The sequence below is a fragment of the Narcine bancroftii genome, unplaced genomic scaffold (assembly GCF_036971445.1).
Source record: "Narcine bancroftii isolate sNarBan1 unplaced genomic scaffold, sNarBan1.hap1 Scaffold_125, whole genome shotgun sequence".
Taxonomy (NCBI): domain Eukaryota; kingdom Metazoa; phylum Chordata; class Chondrichthyes; order Torpediniformes; family Narcinidae; genus Narcine; species Narcine bancroftii.
In genome coordinates, this window is record NW_027211860.1 from 457872 (window position 1) to 477063 (window position 19192).

The following is a 19192-nucleotide window of genomic DNA, read 5'->3' on the forward strand; positions in this document are numbered from 1 at the left end:
CACAACCAAGCCCTCACACTAACAGACAAATGATACATGTGCAGCACGTCCAGAAAAATAACTCCATATTGTTGAATAAATAGCAGAGTCGAGGAGTATTTGTATGAGCAGCTCATCAATCGTTCCACGTTCTCCCTGCTTGGAGGAAGCAGCTGTTCCTGGGCCTGGAGGTACTGGCTCTGAAATTCCTGAATCTCTTTCCCGACGGGAATAGCTGGATGATGCTTTTGGCCGGGTGAAGGGGTCCTCGATGATTTTGTCAATGATCATAGTGGATCACATTGATATTTGGGGTGGTGGGGGGCAAGAGGGTGTCCCCAGTGTTGCTCTAGGCCTCTTCAGGTCCCGTGGATTGACCTCTGATCATTTAAAAAATATATTATTTATAAATTAAATACACAAAAAATTAACACAATTAATAATAATACAAATTAAATACCAATATATGTGGTATATATAAAAGAAAGAATAAAGAAATCCCCCCATAATCCACCTCATCCCCCCTCCATCTGGACATTAGCAAACTGGCCTCTACTCAGCTCCCACGACACAAATATAGGCGACTGAAAGCAGCGAACAGTGCTCCAATCACTGGTTCTGGGGAGGTGGGGGATCATGCTAACTGGGAATCCACCCTATACACAAGATGGCTGACATACGTGGTGACTGCACAGAGTCCACGGGGACCAACAACTTTCATCCCAGGGGACAACCCGCACGGAAGGAATCAACAAGGACAGGAATATTGACCAATCGGAGGCCGGCGCAAATGTGACATCACTCCTGTCGACAGTAGCGGGGAGAGAATAGAAGTAGAGCTATCAGTGTAATGAAGCATCTTTAACTTTGATTGCTTGAGTGTGTGTCCTCCTTTCCACCCTTCACAGTAGCGCGAACACTCCAATTTCACATCGGGAGTCACGTGTCAAGTTTCCTTATATGAAGAATGAGAAGTGCACACATACTGTCAAATTTGTTTCTGGGATGTTTTAACCGGGTGATAGGAGGAAAGTTTGAATATGGATCTCTTTGTCATTGGAAAAAAGGGAGATGACCTTACAACATTATGAGAGGACACAGCAGCACGGATCGAGAGACGATAATGCAAAGGAGCCGAACACCAAGTGTCACAATTTCCCAATAACCGATCGGCTGCTTAGACTTTAAGAAATGTCTTAAATGAAAATGAAATATCCTTGGAATTCTCTACCCTATTGAAGGTTCATTTGAAATTGGGATCCATGGACTTGTGATGAGTTTATTGGCGGACACATTCGTAGAGGGATCACATGCATTTAACGTAGATGCAGATACTTTGAAAAAATTAACAGACATTAAATTGGAAGCGTTAATAAATTTGGAGGAAAGATTGAGAATAAATAGTCTCCCTTGTAGTTGGGGTACAATGTATTTCTTGAGATCAGAGGAATCTTGGAGCCAAGACAAAGTGATCCTATGAAATCTAAGGATTTGATTGAGTTGTTGGGGTAGCTGGAAATGGAAGGGCTGAAGGGTCTCCTGCTCTTTCGATTGCCTGTCTTCTGTCTTGCGATGCTGAGTGGGTGCGCCTTTGTGTTCGATCGCTCGCTGATTGGTTGCTTCCGTTGCACGAGTCAATGGGCTGATTCGGTGAGGCCGCTACTTGATTGGACGCTGAAGTCGGGTTGGATTGATAGGCGGATTCGCGGGCTGATTGGCTCGTGCTGTGAGGAGGCGGGACGTTTGCGGCGACATCGTCTGCTCAGGGTCCGTCGCGTCCCCGCTTGCCCAACGGGAAGAAATTGGCGGCGGCGCCGGGATCCTCAGCTGCGCGGTCCAGGGAAAACGGGCGACCAGCAGCCCGGTGGGACCCACCCGGGAGCGCCGGTACCGGCGGGGTGCGAGGCCTGATGACGCCGACAGGGCGAGGCTGGAGGCCGCGGGGTAACTTGCAGCGGGAGTTGGCGGGGGCAGGAGATTGGCAAGTCTGGTTGGCGCATGCGTGGTGAGTTCGCGCATATGTTGCAGATACGCATGTGCCGATTGAGGGCGACGAAGCGAAACATTTGCGCAAGCGCCAACTGATGACTGGCGCATGCGCACAGAAATTAAGATGGCTGCCCCCATCCAATGGATCCTGAGTCACAAAGTCAATCCGGACATTTTGGGTCTTTTGTGCCCTGTGTCTCTGTTCTCCTTTGTCAAATCATTTGATTTTTAAAAATAGGCTCTAAGGCTTCACGGCTCTTCGCACGGGGTCAAAACCTCGACTTGCGACTATCGTGGACCCTCCCCCACCCCGAAGCGACCATTGTGGGACCTTTGGACTCCACTACGGTCGCAGGTCGGGGAGGACCTGTCGGTGTCATTGGGTCGCTTCGGAAGGGATGGAAAACCAATTCATTTTTCTTTGCTTCCCAATGCTCATAGAATGTGTCTGATTCCATCCGTTTTTCCTGTTGTAGTATCACATTCTTCATCAAGTTAGATGTTATTTTTATAAAGTTGACGTACCATGTTTTTAAAATGCAATGTTTCTCAGTTACTTGTCCAAATGCCTTAAAAATATAGGGACTTTGGTGTTAACAATACAGAGTCAAGATTTCACCAATCCTTTTGAATTTATGATCTCTGGGATTTCTGGTCATGTTTTCTATTTCGGTTGGTGTATCTTGCAGACCTTTTTGGTTGCAGCAAGTAAGAAGTTATCGATTTGTAGCATCCGCTGCAGCAGCGCAACCAAATAAAGAGACGTTCCCACAAGGTGAATTTACTGATTTAAATTCCCCACGTGTGCTCACTGGCCCACCCACTTCTGGTGACGTGCCCCTGACTTCCAGCAGTGACGTCATTGCATTGTGGCATCACTCTCCAGCTGGCTGGTCGCTACGCAGAAGTCAAGGGCATCTCAGCCCGCACATGGTGCTAGGCCCAGGCTCCTTCTCAGTGGTAAAGGGGTCTCTGTGCCATCTTGGACTGTCCAAGTGTTGCAGTGATTTGGCCTTTTATGCTTGCCCGGTCGCCTGGTGCGCTACAATCTCAGCATTGATTAGGGGAAAATTCTTTCAATGTTTTATTCACTTTTATTACAGAATTCTTCCTAGTGAAGAATTTGGTGAGCCAAATTATGATAGGACAGTTATTGCTAATGCCCCATGGGAATCAAAATAAAAATGAAGTGACAAAATTAGGAAGGTTTGTTGACCCTTCCTTTTAAGCAGGATGTCAGGATAACCTTCATGTTACTTGCTGAATTAAAATGTGATTTGTCAGTTCTTATGGCAGCTGCCATATTGGCATTGCAATGAGAGATGGGAAATGGGTCAGGTCCTTGGTGGTCCCAGTAATGCAACGTAGAAAGATGTCACGGGGCTGAATGTGGTTTAGGGAGGGAGAGGGTATTAATTTTTAGGAAACGTATGTGGCCAGCCATCTATCAATATTTTTTTTTATCAAATAGAAATTCCTGCTGGTAGAAGCCATTTCCTACTTTGAACAGGCCCAATATCATTATCCAAACAGATATTGTTAAGAGCCCAAAGGATCCCAAATCCCAGCAGCAAGAGACATTCACCAAGACAATTGGTTTTTAAAACAGAAGTTATTTTTAATCAAATTTAATCATGAAAATAGAATCAAACTTTAACTTAACTCTATACTTAACAAACCCCAATTAATCCCCTTTTAATTCTAAGTGCACATGTTTGTAATGTGTTTAAATTTAAGAAAAGTTATTTGGTTCATAGTTCAATCTCACTTCTCCTTTTTCCAAGTTCTCTGGATGCAGGCAATTCTGCTGTGCACAGAATGGAATGTGTATACATTTCACCAGGATTTGGTGCTCAAAAGGTAAATGTTTACCGCTCAGGATAGTTCTTGTAGGGTTTTTAGAGAGAGATTTGTTGTTCCAGGATTTCCACAACTGAGTTACCACCATTAGTCACCTCAGTGTCTCACTGATGAACCTTGCCCTGTTAGGGTTTTCCAGATGGTAACGTCTTTCTGCAAGCTACTACAGAGTTCCATTCCTCTTATTCCAAACAACAGGAATTCTTTCTTCTGCTTAACCTAGTGTTAGATAAACAAAACCGAGAAGTGACTTTCCTGGAAGCACCCTACAGAAAGGCACTTGTAGCCATCCTGGCTCCATTTCCAAACAATGGTCATTCATTTTATAACATCAGTTCAATTAACACCTACTTGTGAATGTGCATAACATTCTCCAGAGATCTTCAATATTTCTTCAGTCTTTCAAATAAGATGTTTTAAAATGTATGTGTGTGTGTATGTATGTAACCTACTCTAAATCTTACCAAAATCCCAAATATTACCAAATTCTTCAAATATATTTATCCATTACAATATCATGTAAGGAGCATTTAAGAGACTCTTAGACAGGCATGCATAGGTGAAATAAAAACAGGGTTGTAGAGGAAGCACAGCGCGATATTACGAACTACCACCATCAGTTCACAGACTTACCTGACACGTCGCGGGCTAACAGTGCTGGGCACCAAAGTACAGTGAGTGTATCAGATGAAGCCCCTGCCTAAAGGCACGGGGCACTAATGGCTCGTAGCTTTAACCTGCTGGTCCTGTGTACCGGAAGGTGTTCACTAATATTCTCATTGACAGGGAGGGAATAAAAGGTCTGTGTATGTCTGCAATAAACCAGTCTTGAGTTGACAACCTTTGTATGTATTTGCCTTTATTTAGTAGCATCTATCGCAGTAGCTCCTACAGGGTATTATTTTTTTGTTAGAAATATCAAGATCATCACAACATCGTGGGCCAAAGGGCTTGTACCGGGCTGTAATATTCTGTTATTTCTGTTATTGCTTGATTTTGAATATCTGTTGTAAGTGTCACATTTGTGGCCCGAAATGTGAAGTTAATAAAACATCAAGCACAAGTTTTATCACGTAAACTTCTCAGTGTCTTTATCTTCCAGTTTCCTTTGTTCTCCTGCTTGTGTTCTTATCTCCCTCTCATACCACGTGACTTCCGGTACATCTCATACATATTCATTATCATGACATCCCTCCTTTAATCAGAAATAAACTTTACCTTCACTTACCAATATCCCTCGGAAACATACAAACATCGTAACTAATGGTAATACTATAACTCAACTACATAAAGTTTACTTCCTACAGCACTCATAGATGCACTTTATGATATAAGATTAAAATACTGTCCCAAAGTTCTAATTAAAACTATGGCACAAAGTATTCGTATCGTTTGGGCGCTTTCCGGTTTCGTTTCGGCCTGCCTGCGATATTGTCGTCGCTTCTCGGTTGTTCACTCTCAGCGTCGGAAATACTGCTCGCCACAGCTTCAGGTGTTTCTGGCGCTCTAGTCACTTCATCAGGAGTGCTGATAACTGCCTCTGGAACATCATCAGGTCTCTCAGTTTCAGCATCTCGTATTGGCCTTTCAACCTCTTCGCTCGATGTATCTCTGGACTGGTACTTTTTTACACCTGATACATTTCTCTTATACAGGACTCCAGTCGGAGACTTGACTGTCACCATACTGCCACTTCTGGATACAACAGTATAGGGTTGATGGTAATAAGGTGTGTCTAGCTTACCACCAGTTTCATGCCTCACTAGAACATTATCTCCTGGCATGATGACTGAGTACTTAGCTCCACGTTTCAAATCTGTTTACAGCTTTGCTGCACCTTTCTTTTCAGCATCGTGGTCCCTCATCTCCTGGTCGTCTCGGATTTCCTTTATTTCTGGCATTTTTGTGCGGATTTTTCTCCCAAAAAATGCTTCTGCAGGACTTTTTCCAGTGGTTGCATGAGTCGTTGCTCGATAGACAGCCACATAAGATAGCAATGCTTCTCGCCAATTTTGTCCTTCTGCCTGTGCAATCCTCAATCATTTTTCAATGGACTGATTTTGTCTCTCTACTTCTCCGTTGGCTTGCGGCCATTTCGGAGTTACTTTATGATGGTGGATACCTGTGGTCCTCATGTATTCCGCAAATGTCTCTGAAATGAATTGTGGACCATTGTCTGAGTATAATGTAACAGGTCCTCATCTCGTGCTGTGCACGCGTGGGTTCGGATCCCATCCTCATCGCCAATGTCACATTTGTGGCCCGAAATGTGAAGTTAATAAAACATCAAACACAAGTTTTATCAGGTAAACTTCTCAGTGTCTTTATCTTCCAGTTTCCTTTGTTCTCCTGCTTGTGCTCTTATCTCCCTCTCATACCACGTGACTTCTGGTACATCTCATACATATTCATTATCATGACAGTAAGCTCTGTGAGACTTCAATAATGTAGCAAATTTGCACAACAACATTGCAGTCAGAAGTTTGTATCTCCTGGTTGACTTGAGCTTTTCACATTTTTACACAATGCTTTATAGTTCTGGTCAGTAAAAAAAGAAATATTGTGCATGTTGAAGATGTCATTATGTCTGAAAATAACACTGGAACAGAGTCATTAACACCAAGGTAAATATCACCCTTTAGTGGCTGGTGAAGTTTCCTGATGGGCACAAGTTATCCCCCAGTGGCTACAGTGATGTGAAAATGTGGGTAAATTATTTTGTATATGATTTATACATGTTAAAATTAGCTGTTTTTTGTTCCAATTTCAGGTAGGTGTGGTTGCAAAGTGGGTAAGGATAAAAAATACTTGGGGATCAAAAACCGGGGCTTGCATTTGATGGTGTGAAAGTCAAAATGGAAACTCAGAATAAGGCTAATCTGATTAAGCAAGCCACTGGCTCTCATACTTCCACCAGAAGTGAATCTAGAATTGAATTTTGAGTCTTTTATGGTGGGTATCTTCAAAGTCTTTTGATTGCAAGACTAAATTAAGAGCCCTTTTGCCCCTGGCTGTGCTGAAAGATTGTTTTGTTTATCAACTAAATCTTTCTGAGAGGGAGAATAGAGTGAAGCTGCTTTCCTACTCATTGGTGATGAATCTTGCAGTAAGATCTTTCAAATAATTACAGATTACTAATTCCTCCCAGTCCTCAGGCATTTTCTCCTGCAATCTACATCAGTTACCACCATCCAGGGATTCTCATGCAGGGTAATGTTTCACAATTACCTCCTCCAACCATGTCCTTGCACTCTGTGGCAGGAAACCCAATCCAGAGTAAATGACAGATTGGCTGAGTGCCTCCACTTGGATCACAATGGCCATCTTGGCTCATGGTCGCAAGCTGTTTTAAGTTCTATTCCATTCCCACACTGACCTTTGTCTTCTGCCTCCTCCATTGTCTGGGTGAGGTCAAATACAAAGGAACCATCTCTTATTGAATTTGTGAATCGATGGTATGAATAAGGAATTGTCCAAGTTCATGTAACCAGCCCACACCCCCCCAGGTTTTCTCTCTGTCCTGTTGATCCACTCAGTTCCCCTCATATTTTCCCTTCCAAACCAGATGACTTATAAATGTGGGCAGAGAAATGGCAGATGGAGTTTAATCAGGACAAGTGCCTTGCACTTTGAGAGGACTTGTAGTAGTGTTGCAATGAGCGATCTTGGGGTGCAAGCGCGAGCTCCTTGAAAGTGGCAACACAAGTGTAGAGCGTTAAAGAAATTTTTCTTCATTGAGCAGGGCATGAAGTATAAATGTGGTTAGGTCACATTTTGAGTGTTTTCTGCAATTCTAGTTGCTGCATGACAAAAGGAGTTTATCAGGGGGCTGCTTGGGATAGAGCATTGGCTCTGAGGAGTGATTGGACAAATTTGGATAGTTTTCTCTGGAGCATTGGAAGCTGAGTGATGGCCTGGTTGAAATGTATCCAATTATTGTAGTCCTGGAGAAGGTAGATTTCTTCTTCTCCTTCCCCCGTGGGAGATGTAAAAAACTACGATGCCTATATTGAACATGAGAGGGGGAAAAGGAGAAAAGTGAGGCAGGTTTTTGCACAGTGCGGTGGGGGTATGGCCCACGCTGCCAGGATAGTGGGGAAATCGCCATTATTTAAGAGGCATTTGGTTGGGCACATGAACAAGAAGGAATGGGTGATGTGTATGGACCATGTGCTGACAGATGGGATTAATTTAAATGAGCATCATGGTCACCACAGATATTGTTCACCAAATGGCCTATTCCTAGGCTGCTCTGTTGGGTGATGATTCATCTCTTTTCAAGGATTGTTGCCGATGGGCAGTAAAATTTTCACAGAGGTCTATCTCCAATGAATGTATTTAGAACATTTCCATGAGTTAATTCCCTGTAGAAACAGCAGTTTATTATAGAAACATGGAAGATAGGAGCAGGAGTAGGTCATTCGACCCTTCGAGCCTGCTCCGCCATTCAACGAGATTATGGCTGATCTTAAAGTTCAGTACCTCGTCCCCGCCTTCTCTCCGTAACCTTTAATACCCTTATACTGAAGAAATAAATCTAATTCCCTCTTAAATATATTTAATGAACCTGCCTCTACTGCCCTCTGTGGCAATGAATTCCACAGATTCACCACCCTCTGGGTAAAGAAATTCCTCCTCATCTTGGTCCTAAATGGTTTGCCTATTATCCTCAAACCATGGCCCCGGGTTCTGGATTTTCCCATCCTTGGAAACATCCCATCTGCATCCATTCTGTCCAGTCCTGCCAGAATTTTATATGTCTCTATGAGATCCCCTCTCAATCTTCCAAAATTTGAAGGACATCATTACTGAATCCATTTTAATCAGCCTTCACCTTGTACAATGTTCAGTTGAGACAAGAAAAACAAAATGCAACTTTTAACCTCGAGGAAAGATTAGTAATCCTCTGTACCATAGAATTATTTCTGAAAAAATATTTGGAAAATTTTGTGAATTCAGCTTCCAAAGAGGAACCACAACAAGATTTTTAAAAATTAAACACAGAACATTTATTAGAAGATGTTTATCACTTTCAACATGTTCAGGTTCAGTAATGATCGATTCTAGAATGGCATGTGGCCGTAATAAAAGGAATGCAGGATAGATATATTCCAAGGAAATATAAATTAATGATTTGGATTGTGGTTTAAATGGTTTTGTGGCCAAATTTATGGAGGTCACCAAGATAGGGGACAGAGTAGGAAGTGTAGAAACCGTAAAGTTGCATAAGGATATAAACAGATTAGGAAACTGGGCAAAATTATGGCAGATGAGATTTAACATCGAGAAATGTACAGTTGTACATTTTGGCAGTGGAAATAAACAGGAAGCATACTATTTGGATGGGATGAAAATTCAGACCTTGGATGTGCAAAGGGACCTGGGTGTCCTTGTGCAAGGAAACCTAAAAGTTAATGACCAGGTGAAATTGGTCATGAAGAAAGCAAATGCTATGTTGGCATTCATTTCAAGATGAATAGTGTAGAAGAGTAAAGAGGTGTTGATGAGGTTCTATGGGGCACTGGTGAGACCTCATTTCGAGTACTGGGTGCAGATTTGGGCCCCCTATCTGAGAAAGGATGTGATGTTTTTGGAGAGGGTGCAGAGGAGAATGACGAGGATGATTCCCAGAATGCAAAATATAATGTACAAGGAGTGTTTGACAGCTCTAGGGTTGTATTCATTGGGGTATCGGAAATTAAAGAAGAAAGCTCATGGAGACATTTTGTATTTTGAAAGGTTTAGATAGGGTGGATGCGGGTAAGATGTTTCCCTCGGTGGGTGAATCGAGGACAAGAAAATTAGAGGTTATCCATATAAAACAGGGATTGGGAAGAACTTCTTTCACCAGTGTTATGGAGCTGTGGAACTTACTGCCTCATACAGCAGTGGATGCCAGATCACTGGGAGTATTTAAACAAGAAATAGACAAGTATCTCGTTAGTGAGGGCATGAAGGGATATGGGGAAAAGGCTGGAAATTTGAAGGAGTGTAGAGTAGCTCAGTGTGTATTTACAGAATAGACTCAATGGACCTGGTGGCCTGGTTCTGTTCTTTTGTCTTGGGATCTTGTTCTCATTTGAGAGAGATTATCGAAGGCAACTGAGAAAAATGGAAACATTCAAGGCAATTGTTGGAGTAGGTTATTTGTTTGCCATCTCTATGTAAAATTCCAAAATTATCTGTCACTTTGGATCGGTGCCGATCCCTCCAATCCCTGAGGAACATAGTCTTTCTAATATGTCATGTGTTCTTTCAGCTATAAATGATTCTCTTTTTCAAACATGGCCAAGGGTTTCTCGTGCTTCATTTCTGTCTTGCAATTTTTTGGGTGGTTTTTCAGTTGTAAATATGGCAAATTCCATTTTGGGAGTGGATTTCTTGTCACATTTTTCCGTGATGTATTTGAAAAAACGTTGTGTGGACTGCAGCTCTTGAATGGAAGTGAGCTGCATTTGTTGTCCTTCCAATGCCATCTGCTGCCTGACAAGCCTTCAATCTGATTCCTGCCTTTCCAAGCCTTGCTCAAGTGTTTTCCTCGCCTCGTGACCCCATCGTAACGGTGTACAGACATGCAATAAGCCACCATATAAAGACAGGGTCTGAGACACAGACTCGTAATACCCCAGATTATCTTAAAATCGCAAGATTGGATTGGCAAGAGTTGGGCGTAGTCCACAGATCTGACAGCAGCTGGGATTCACAGTTGCATATCGTTCTGAAAAAAACTAGGGATTGGCGGCATTGCAGAGATGATGGTACCGTGAACAATTCCACCGTGCCTGACTGATACAATATTCCAAGTTTACAAGACTTCTCAGCAAACCTCCACGGCAAATATGCATTTGCTAAAATAGATCTAGAACGTGCTTACTATTAGATTCCATTTGAGTCTCCGGATGTTTCAAAGAGAGCAGTGATGCTCCCATTCGGCATGTTTGAGTTTCTGAGAATACCATTCGGTCCATGGAATGCAGCTCAGACATTCCAGTGGTTCATGGACCACGAACTCACTGGCCTTGGGTTTGTTTGGTGCTTGTGTTCATCAATTAGATTCTGGTTGTAAGTGTGGATGAAGCGGAGCACAAGATCCACCTTATCTCATCGTTTCCAAGGCTTGAGGAATGCGGCATCGTGATCAATCCCAGGAAATTGTTTCTGGTGCTTCTGATCTTGTAATTTTGAGGCCTAGAGTTATGCAACATGGTATTTTGCCTGATGAATGGGAAGTACGTGAATTTTGAGAATTTCCTCCCCCCGTTATGGTTGGCCAGTTGTGATGGTTTTTAGGTATGAGGAATTTTTATTGCTGTTCCCTGGTGAATGCCACAGCATCTCTATTACCTCTTGCTGAATGACTCAAAGGATCTTATGTCTGTTTCAAAAAGAACTTAACTTTGAAAGACAATGCTGTGTATGCTTTCCATGATGTGAACACTGTTCTTACAAATGCCACTAAGGTTGTACATCAAATGCCCAAGGCCTTGCTTTCTTACCACAGATGCATCTGTCAGTGCTGTGTGACCAGTGTTCGAACAATGAGTCTGTGGGCAATTGGAAACTTTGGCATTTTTTGTTCCAGCCAAGTGGTCACCAGCTCAGGAAAATATGGTACATTTGGGCAAGAACTCTTAGCTATCTATCTCGCAGTGAAACATTTCAGTTTTTAAAAAAATATATTTATAGTTTTGTATACAGTTCAATATAATAATAGAATCCTATCCAAATGATACTTTCAATTATGAAAATGGAATAAAAAAATAAATGTTGTACTGTACATAAAAGTGAGAAGAGAAAAAAGTATAAAAGAAAAATAATACAGATCTAGGTGCAAAGCTCCTGTGATAACTATTCCCTCCCAAAAGGAAAGGCAGGATATTAATAAAATAGTAGAATTAAACCAACATGATAAGGTTCAACCATTAAGATTAAAGAAAAGTGGTGGTGGGGTGGAGAAGTGAATACATTAGATATCCAAACCCATATCTAAATATGGTTTTCATATTTTGAAGTAGGTATCATACCCAGTTCTAATATTATAAGTCACCTTTGCTAAGGGAATACAATTTTGCATTTCCCCACAATCAATTTTAAGATGGGATTGAGCTCTAAAACATGAATTTGAAAAATTAGGAATAAATTAATTGATATGGCATTAAATATAATTGATGAATAAGTTATAATTAACTAATCTATCAAAAACATTAATTACTGTCCCAACAAATGTCAGACCAGAAAAAAGGGTTAATTTCAGTTCCCAAATCCAATTCCCATCTTTCTTTTGATTTATTCAAGTCTGGGTTTGGAGATTCCTCTTGAAGTAGAAGATACAATTTGGAAAGGTTTCTTTGTAATTCCCTCATGATTCCCAATTTCCAATCCAATATTTCAGCTTTTTTACTGGAAGGTCATCCTTTGACCATTTGTACAGACCACCAGCCTCTTATGCATACTGTATCTCTACTTGCCAAGGGAGATTCAGCACTTGCACTTCATCCTTCAATTTTCATCGGACACACATGACATCTGAGAGAAAGCGAATGCTGTGGTTGGTGCCCAATCCAGGTGCGACATTACATACAACTACTGGCATCAATTTCAATGCCATGGCTCATGCACGGTGCACTGATCCCGATTTCATCCGGTGTAACCAGATCAACTCTGGTTTCCATCTTCAAGATGTGACCCTGGATGAATCGGCTGAAATGTTGGTCTGATTTTTTTTTCCCCAACAGGAAGCACTAGGCTGTATGTGTGGGCGGCTATGAGGCAGGAGATTTTCTCTTCACAATCTATCTCTTCCTGGTAGAAGAACATCAATCAAACAGGTTAAGGAACATCTTACCTGGCTTCGTGTTAAACAGAATGTTGGATTATAGGCAAGGACTTGCTTGCTGGGTCAACGCCCTAAAGTCTCCAGGCACATGAAATTAAAGCTGGGGGATTTTGTTGCTTTGGATTCCTATTTCCAGCACGTGCACCTTGTGGCTTGGAAGGTCCACTTCTGCCATCTCAGCAATGTACTTATCTGCTCACGTGTGAGGACAGAACTACCAGGTGGAAGGATGAAATTCCTATCATCGGCATCTCTGCAGAGACAATTGTTTGGACTTTTCTGGATAATTGGATTCCATCTTTTGGTGTTCTGGGCACTATTACAACAGATCGAGGGTCTCAGTTCGAGTCAGCATTGGTCTGAGCTCTCACTGATCCTCTGGGCACTACCTGAATTATGACGAAGCATTTCAGGGCCAACAATTGAAAGCACCATTGACAGCAGGTGGTAAATCATCGACATGGAGCAAACGTTTAACCATGGTTCTCCTTTGCGTGACTACAGCTCTTAGGGCAGATCATGGATTTTTAGTGGTAGAGCTAGTCTATGGCTGTATGCTGACCTTGCCAGGGAGTTTGTGAATCTGAGTCCAGACACAGTGCTCATGAACAGGTCAGTTAACTTGACCGTCTTCGAGAAAATGAGATTACTCTGATGTTCTCCTATGTGGCAGCATCATCTGCAGTGGATGTGCCAAATGATTCACTACAGTGTTCTCGTGTGTTTCTTTGACATGATGTTGTTTGTAAACCACTTTAGCCCATTTACGATGGTTCTTTCCAGGTCTTATGGCACCATCCATAGTGTTTTTTGATTGACAGGAATGGAAAAGGTAACACTGTTTCCATCAACAGGTTGAAGCCAGTGTATTTCGAATATCCACGTTCTGCATCAGGGCCAGAGCGAAAGGACCAGTCATGCACCTGCATCCCCTGTCTTCCAGAATCATATGAGATCAGGCTGAACTGTCAACCCTCCAGACCGTTACACTGGGGACAGTTCCATTCAGTCGCCTCCTTGCATGGATCGGAGGCTGGAGGTGGGAGTGGGGGGAGGGGGCTGTCACGGTGATGCATCTGCCTGCTTTGGGAATGGTGCCAGTTGCCGCTGATGATGTAATTGGATCATCGCACTGGAGGAATAGCCCACGTGCGCAGGTGCATTAAGCGTCAGTATATGGGTGATGGATCTCGGATGCAGGAGTGGGGGAGAGGGAGAGCGTCAGGATCACCATGTGGCACTGAGCTAAGGAGAAGGTCAAAGGGGTTTGGCTGGGTGATGTTTGGGGAGTTGAAGAATGCAATGTTGTGTCTGAGGAGGATAAAGAAGGTCGACTGCATTGTCTTCTGGAGGAAACGAGTGAGGGTATTCTTTAATTGTTTGTAAACGATGGTATATCAGTGCCGTTACAAATCTAACCCTTCCCTACCTCACACTCATTACCCTCTATTATTTTTCCATCCATGTATCTTAGAGTGTTTTGAATGTCTTTATTGTACCAGCCCCCACCTCCACCCAAGCAATGCATCCCAGACCCTCACTGCTCTGTATTTTTTTTTTAAACTTGTTTAGACGATCAAATCAAAAGATGAAGGAAGTTCTATTGCTTCATCTCGTGATCTCATCATCATTTCTTTGCAGATTATGGGCAAATTGAGAGAAAAATGTTTGTCTTAAATAGACACTATGAAGGAGAGGGGGAAGGATGGATCCCTTATTATATCTGCCGTGCAAATACTGCGAGCTGCATTGTTCCACCTCATAACAACACATGTAACACCTCATCATCAGATTTTTAGGAATTCAGGGGAATATTAATGATCTAAAATGCCCAAACTGGATAAATAAGTCGAGATGAATGCCTCGTATTCCCAAATCGGAATGCACTTTGGAAGGCACCATTGGCTTTTCGTGACTTGCTCGTGAACCAGAATTTCTCTCACATGGGTTCTTGCTCCTGAGACCATTCTCTTGCTTCCATTTCAATGAAGTGGCTACTTTCCCTTCCTGGCTCCCATGCAAGCTCCCTGTGGCTTCTTTTGTACTGACTGTCATTATGTTGTTGCAAAGTACTGTCCATCCATCTTTTCTCAAAATCTGGACTAATCCGTACCAATTCATGAAATATTGATGCTCTCCATTTATTGACTTTCTTGATTTGAGTTTCTTCCTGTCCAACATGGTTCGACAGTGGATGGCGCAATCGCAACTCTGTTGCGCTGCCAGTGATAGGGATGGGGTTCAAATCTTGCTCTCTCTGTAAGGAGTTTTTATGTTCTCCCTGTGTGTGTGTGTAGGTTTTCTCTGGGGTGGGGGAGGGGGCTCCAGATTTTTCCCACTGTTCAAAAAGTATGGGGGGGCTTGAAGGTCAATCGGGAGGCACAGGCTTGTGGGCCTAAAGGGTCTGTTACTGTGCTGTAACTAATCTTAAAGTATCGCATTGACTCTGATATGTCACTAATGTAAATCTTGGTAGTAATGGTGTGTATGATTCAGCTGTGTCTTGATCTCTGCGGCTATTGGCCTCGTCTCTCATATGGAACCCTATAACTTGGGTGTTTTGGAATTACCTCGTTGTGAGGAGTATATCTGAATGAATAGCTTCGCTAATTACTCACCATGTTCATGTTTAAAGTCCATCTATCCTTGTCTGCCAAGTCTGGACTGGAAAATCGCAAATGTTACTCCACTCCTTAAGAGGGAATAGAGGCAAAAGACTGTAAATTTTAGACCATGTCTTCACATAAAAAAAATAATTATCACGTAAATTTAACAAATAATTCTGAAAATGAGGCCATTGTAGATGCTAATACATATTGCCATGTCAATTTTTGCAACAATACTCTAGCCAAAGTACCTTTCTATAAAAATATTCTGATGCCTGCATAACTCTTTAAAGAATATCTTTGGAAGCGAACATGGAATTGATTGAAAAAGTTATTGAATACAAGGAAAAATATTCACTTCAACACAATTCACATCTACCATTCATGTCAAAGGTAGATCTTTCCATTTAATTGAATCAGCTTTAATTTTATCAATAGAGAAACATAGTTCAACTTACACAAATGTTGATAATCCACATCAACCATTACCCCTAAATATTTAATTTTCTTAGTCCATCTAAGCTGTGTAATCTGTTTACAAGCAGGATAATCTTCCTCGTAATTGGTAACATGTTCCTCTTATCCTGATTAACCTTATAACCAGACATTTCTCCATATTGTACCAAACAGGTTTGCAGATGTCATAATGATTCTGAGGATTTGTTAAATATATTGGTACAAAGGAACCTTATATTCTCTTCATTTATTTTAATCCCACTAATTTTATCATTTTGTCTTATAGCTTGGGCTAGCGGTTCTATCACCAATGGTGACAAAGGACAGAATTGCCTTGCGGAGCGTGTTAAATTAAAGGTATCTGAAATTTGTCCATTTGTCACCATCCTCACCAAAGGATCTTTATACAAGGCTTTAACTCAACCAGGTAAAAAAGGCCCAAACTTAAATCTTCAAGTACTTTAAATAAAAAGTACCTTTCAACTCGATCAAAGGCTTTTTCTGCATCTAATGCCACTATCATTGATTGATTCAAACAATGTCTTGACACATTAATCAACGTCAACATTCTAACAATATTTTCAGAAGAAAATCTATTCTTAATGAAACCTGCTTAATCAACATGTATTAAACGTGATAAATACTTTGCAAGTCTATTAGCTACTATCTTATAATCTACATTTAATAAAGATACTACTCGATATGAGGCAACTTTCAATGGGGCACTTCCTTTTTTGCAATAACTAAGTCTAGCTCTAGAAAAGAATTCTGGAAATGCGTTTGCTCTTCTGTAGCTTGTTTAAGAACATCCCTGAAAACAGGAGACAAGACTTCATAAAATTCTTTATAAAACCCTCCCGTAAACCCATCTTCTCCAGGTGATATTCAATATCGCTTCTTCAATTTCTAAATCACTGAAAGGAACTTCCAATTCTGTCCTATCTTTATCGTCCAAAACTGATAACTCCAAACTACCTAAAAAAGACTCAACACGTTCCTCATCCTGACTTACATCAAAAGGATATAAATTTTGGTAAAATGAGTGAAATTCATCATTCATTTCCTGAGGTTTAAAAGTGACTCCTGTATTATTTCTTATCACATTTATTGTCCTTGATGCCTGTTCAGTCTTTAATTGCCGAGCAAAAACCTTATACACTCTTTCTCCTTACTCATAGTAATGCTATTTGGATCATTGTATTAATTTTTCATATTTATATGTTTGCATTATATTATAACAGTTTCAACTGAATCAAAAAAGTCTTTTTATCCACAGTCGAATTTCATTGGAATTCCTTCTCTCAAATTGTTATTTCCTTCTCCAAATTTTGCCTCTCTGCCAAATGCTGTGTCTTAATTCTTGCAGAATAATTGATTATCAGACATCTTAAATAAGCTTTTAAAGCATCCCACAAAACAAATTTACTTTGTACTGAATATGTATTAATTTGCAAATAAGACTGAATATGGTCTTTGATATAACTTAGAAACTTTGGTTGCTTCAATAACATCCTATGAAATTTTCACTGATAAGGGTCTCTACATTATGCAAACCAGAACATGTGCAGGTGCACAATCCTTTATCCAGAACCCTTGAGGTGGGGCAGGGGTCACTCTGTTCCGAATTTCAGATTTTTCTGGATTTCGCGAAGACAGATTTAAGCCCACCAAATTTGTGCTGCTGTATCCACCCCCACTCCCTTCTAGTTGCGCTGCCTTTTTCCCCCACCCCTCGTCCGCCTGAATCGCGCTGCATCTCTCTCCCCACTTGCTGGTGTTTGGATCTTTCCGGATTTTAGATGTCCGGATAAATGATTGTGTACTTCTACTTAACAATGAAGAATGATCAGACAAAATCCTACTCTTATACTCTGTATGTATAAATCTACCCTGTAATTGTACTGACATTAAGCAAAAGTCAATTCTCGAAAAAGAATCATGTCTGGGTGAATAAAAAGAAAAGTATTTTTCTGTCAGTATTAACTTCCTCCAGATTTCCACCAAATTCAAATCTTTCATTGAGTCTAACATCCATTTAGCTATTTTGGTTCTTTGTACAGTTTTTTGAAATTTATCCAACTCTCAATTAAAATCCCCACCAACCAAAATATTTTCATTAGCTTGACCCAGATTCAAAAAAGTTACAGAAATAACATCTTCATCATCTTCATTGGGTGGATAAACATTCATCAAAGTCCATGCTTCAGCAAAAATTTTACAATTCACCAACAGCTCTCTACCCAAAGTGGCAGAGAATGATTCCAACTGAAACGTTATCTTCATATGAACCAAAGTTGCAACTCACCTCTAACTTTTGAATTAAATGAAGATGCAAAAACATGTCCTACCCAATCTCTTTTCAATTTCTTTCTCAGACAAACGAGTTTCTTGCAAAAAAGCAACATCAACCTTCATTTTCTTTATATATACCAATATTCCCTTCCTTTTAAGTGGATTATTAAGTCCTTTAACATTAAAGGTCAAAAAATTTAAAAGAGCCATAACTTGATTTCCTCTTGAGATTGACACTTCACACAGCAATTACATATTTAAATAAACCCAACCCCCCCTTTCAAACAATAAGAAAACCCTGAAAAAGTGTAAAAACCTACAAGAACCGGACCCCCCTCTGTGGACCAGGTGTAGTTCATACCACAAGTGGCAGATGACTTTAGAAGTAGTAGAGTCAACCACCACCCCCCAACCGAAATTTAAAACCCATCAGTCATCCTAGTGATAACAACCACATTGAGCTTGAGCTTCATCTTCAACATCACTCACCAATTCTGATTCCAACTTCTTTACCCCATTCCCTTCCCAATCTTATCCCAGGACATTTTCCCCATCGATTCCTTCAAATCTGGGAAGGAATTCGCAAACGGGAATGCACCATAAGGACTCTCAAAACATTGAGACTGATCTGGCCCGTAAATCACCTTAAATACCTTCGGATACCGAAAAGTAAACTTATACCCTTTCTTCCACAGCACTGCTTTGACCAGATTAAACTCTTTCCGTCACTTAATGATCTCTTGACTTAAATCAGCATAAAATAAAACCCTATTGCCTTAAACCATCATTGGGGTTTGATCAAGGCGAGCTTTCTGAACCGCAAGCCACAATATCATTTCTCTATCCTGATATCACAAACATCTTCAAAGAACCGCTCTTAGCATTTGACCCGGAAATGGTTTTCTCCTTAATGGCCTATGAGGCCTATCTAAAAAACACGACTCCAAACATCTCTGGAATCCATTTCCAAAAATAATTTTACAGGATCTTCTGGCAGACCAACTATCTTAATATTATTACGACAACTTTGATTTTCCAACAAATATCTCTTCTGGACATACCAGTATGTAAACAAATCCTCAATTTGATCCATTATCTCCACATAATGGTCCACACGGTCCTTACAGAGAAATAAAAATGTTACCTATCCTCTTAAATTGATCTTGTCCAGTGT

General features: G+C 41.1%; 1 protein-coding gene across 4 annotated transcripts in view; it reads left to right on the forward strand.

The window, feature by feature from the left end:
• The first annotated feature begins 1707 nt into the window (after positions 1–1707).
• Positions 1708–19192, forward strand: part of LOC138750372 (uncharacterized) — a 67809-nt gene continuing 50324 nt past the window's right edge. For 2 of the 4 annotated variants that reach the window (XR_011349293.1, XM_069912442.1), the window contains exon 1: positions 1708–1923. The gene's annotated coding sequence lies outside the window, so the exon portion shown is untranslated. Of the gene's footprint in view, positions 1985–19192 lie in introns of all 4 variants that reach the window. The other 2 variants (XM_069912443.1, XM_069912444.1) reach the window with 2 other exon arrangements.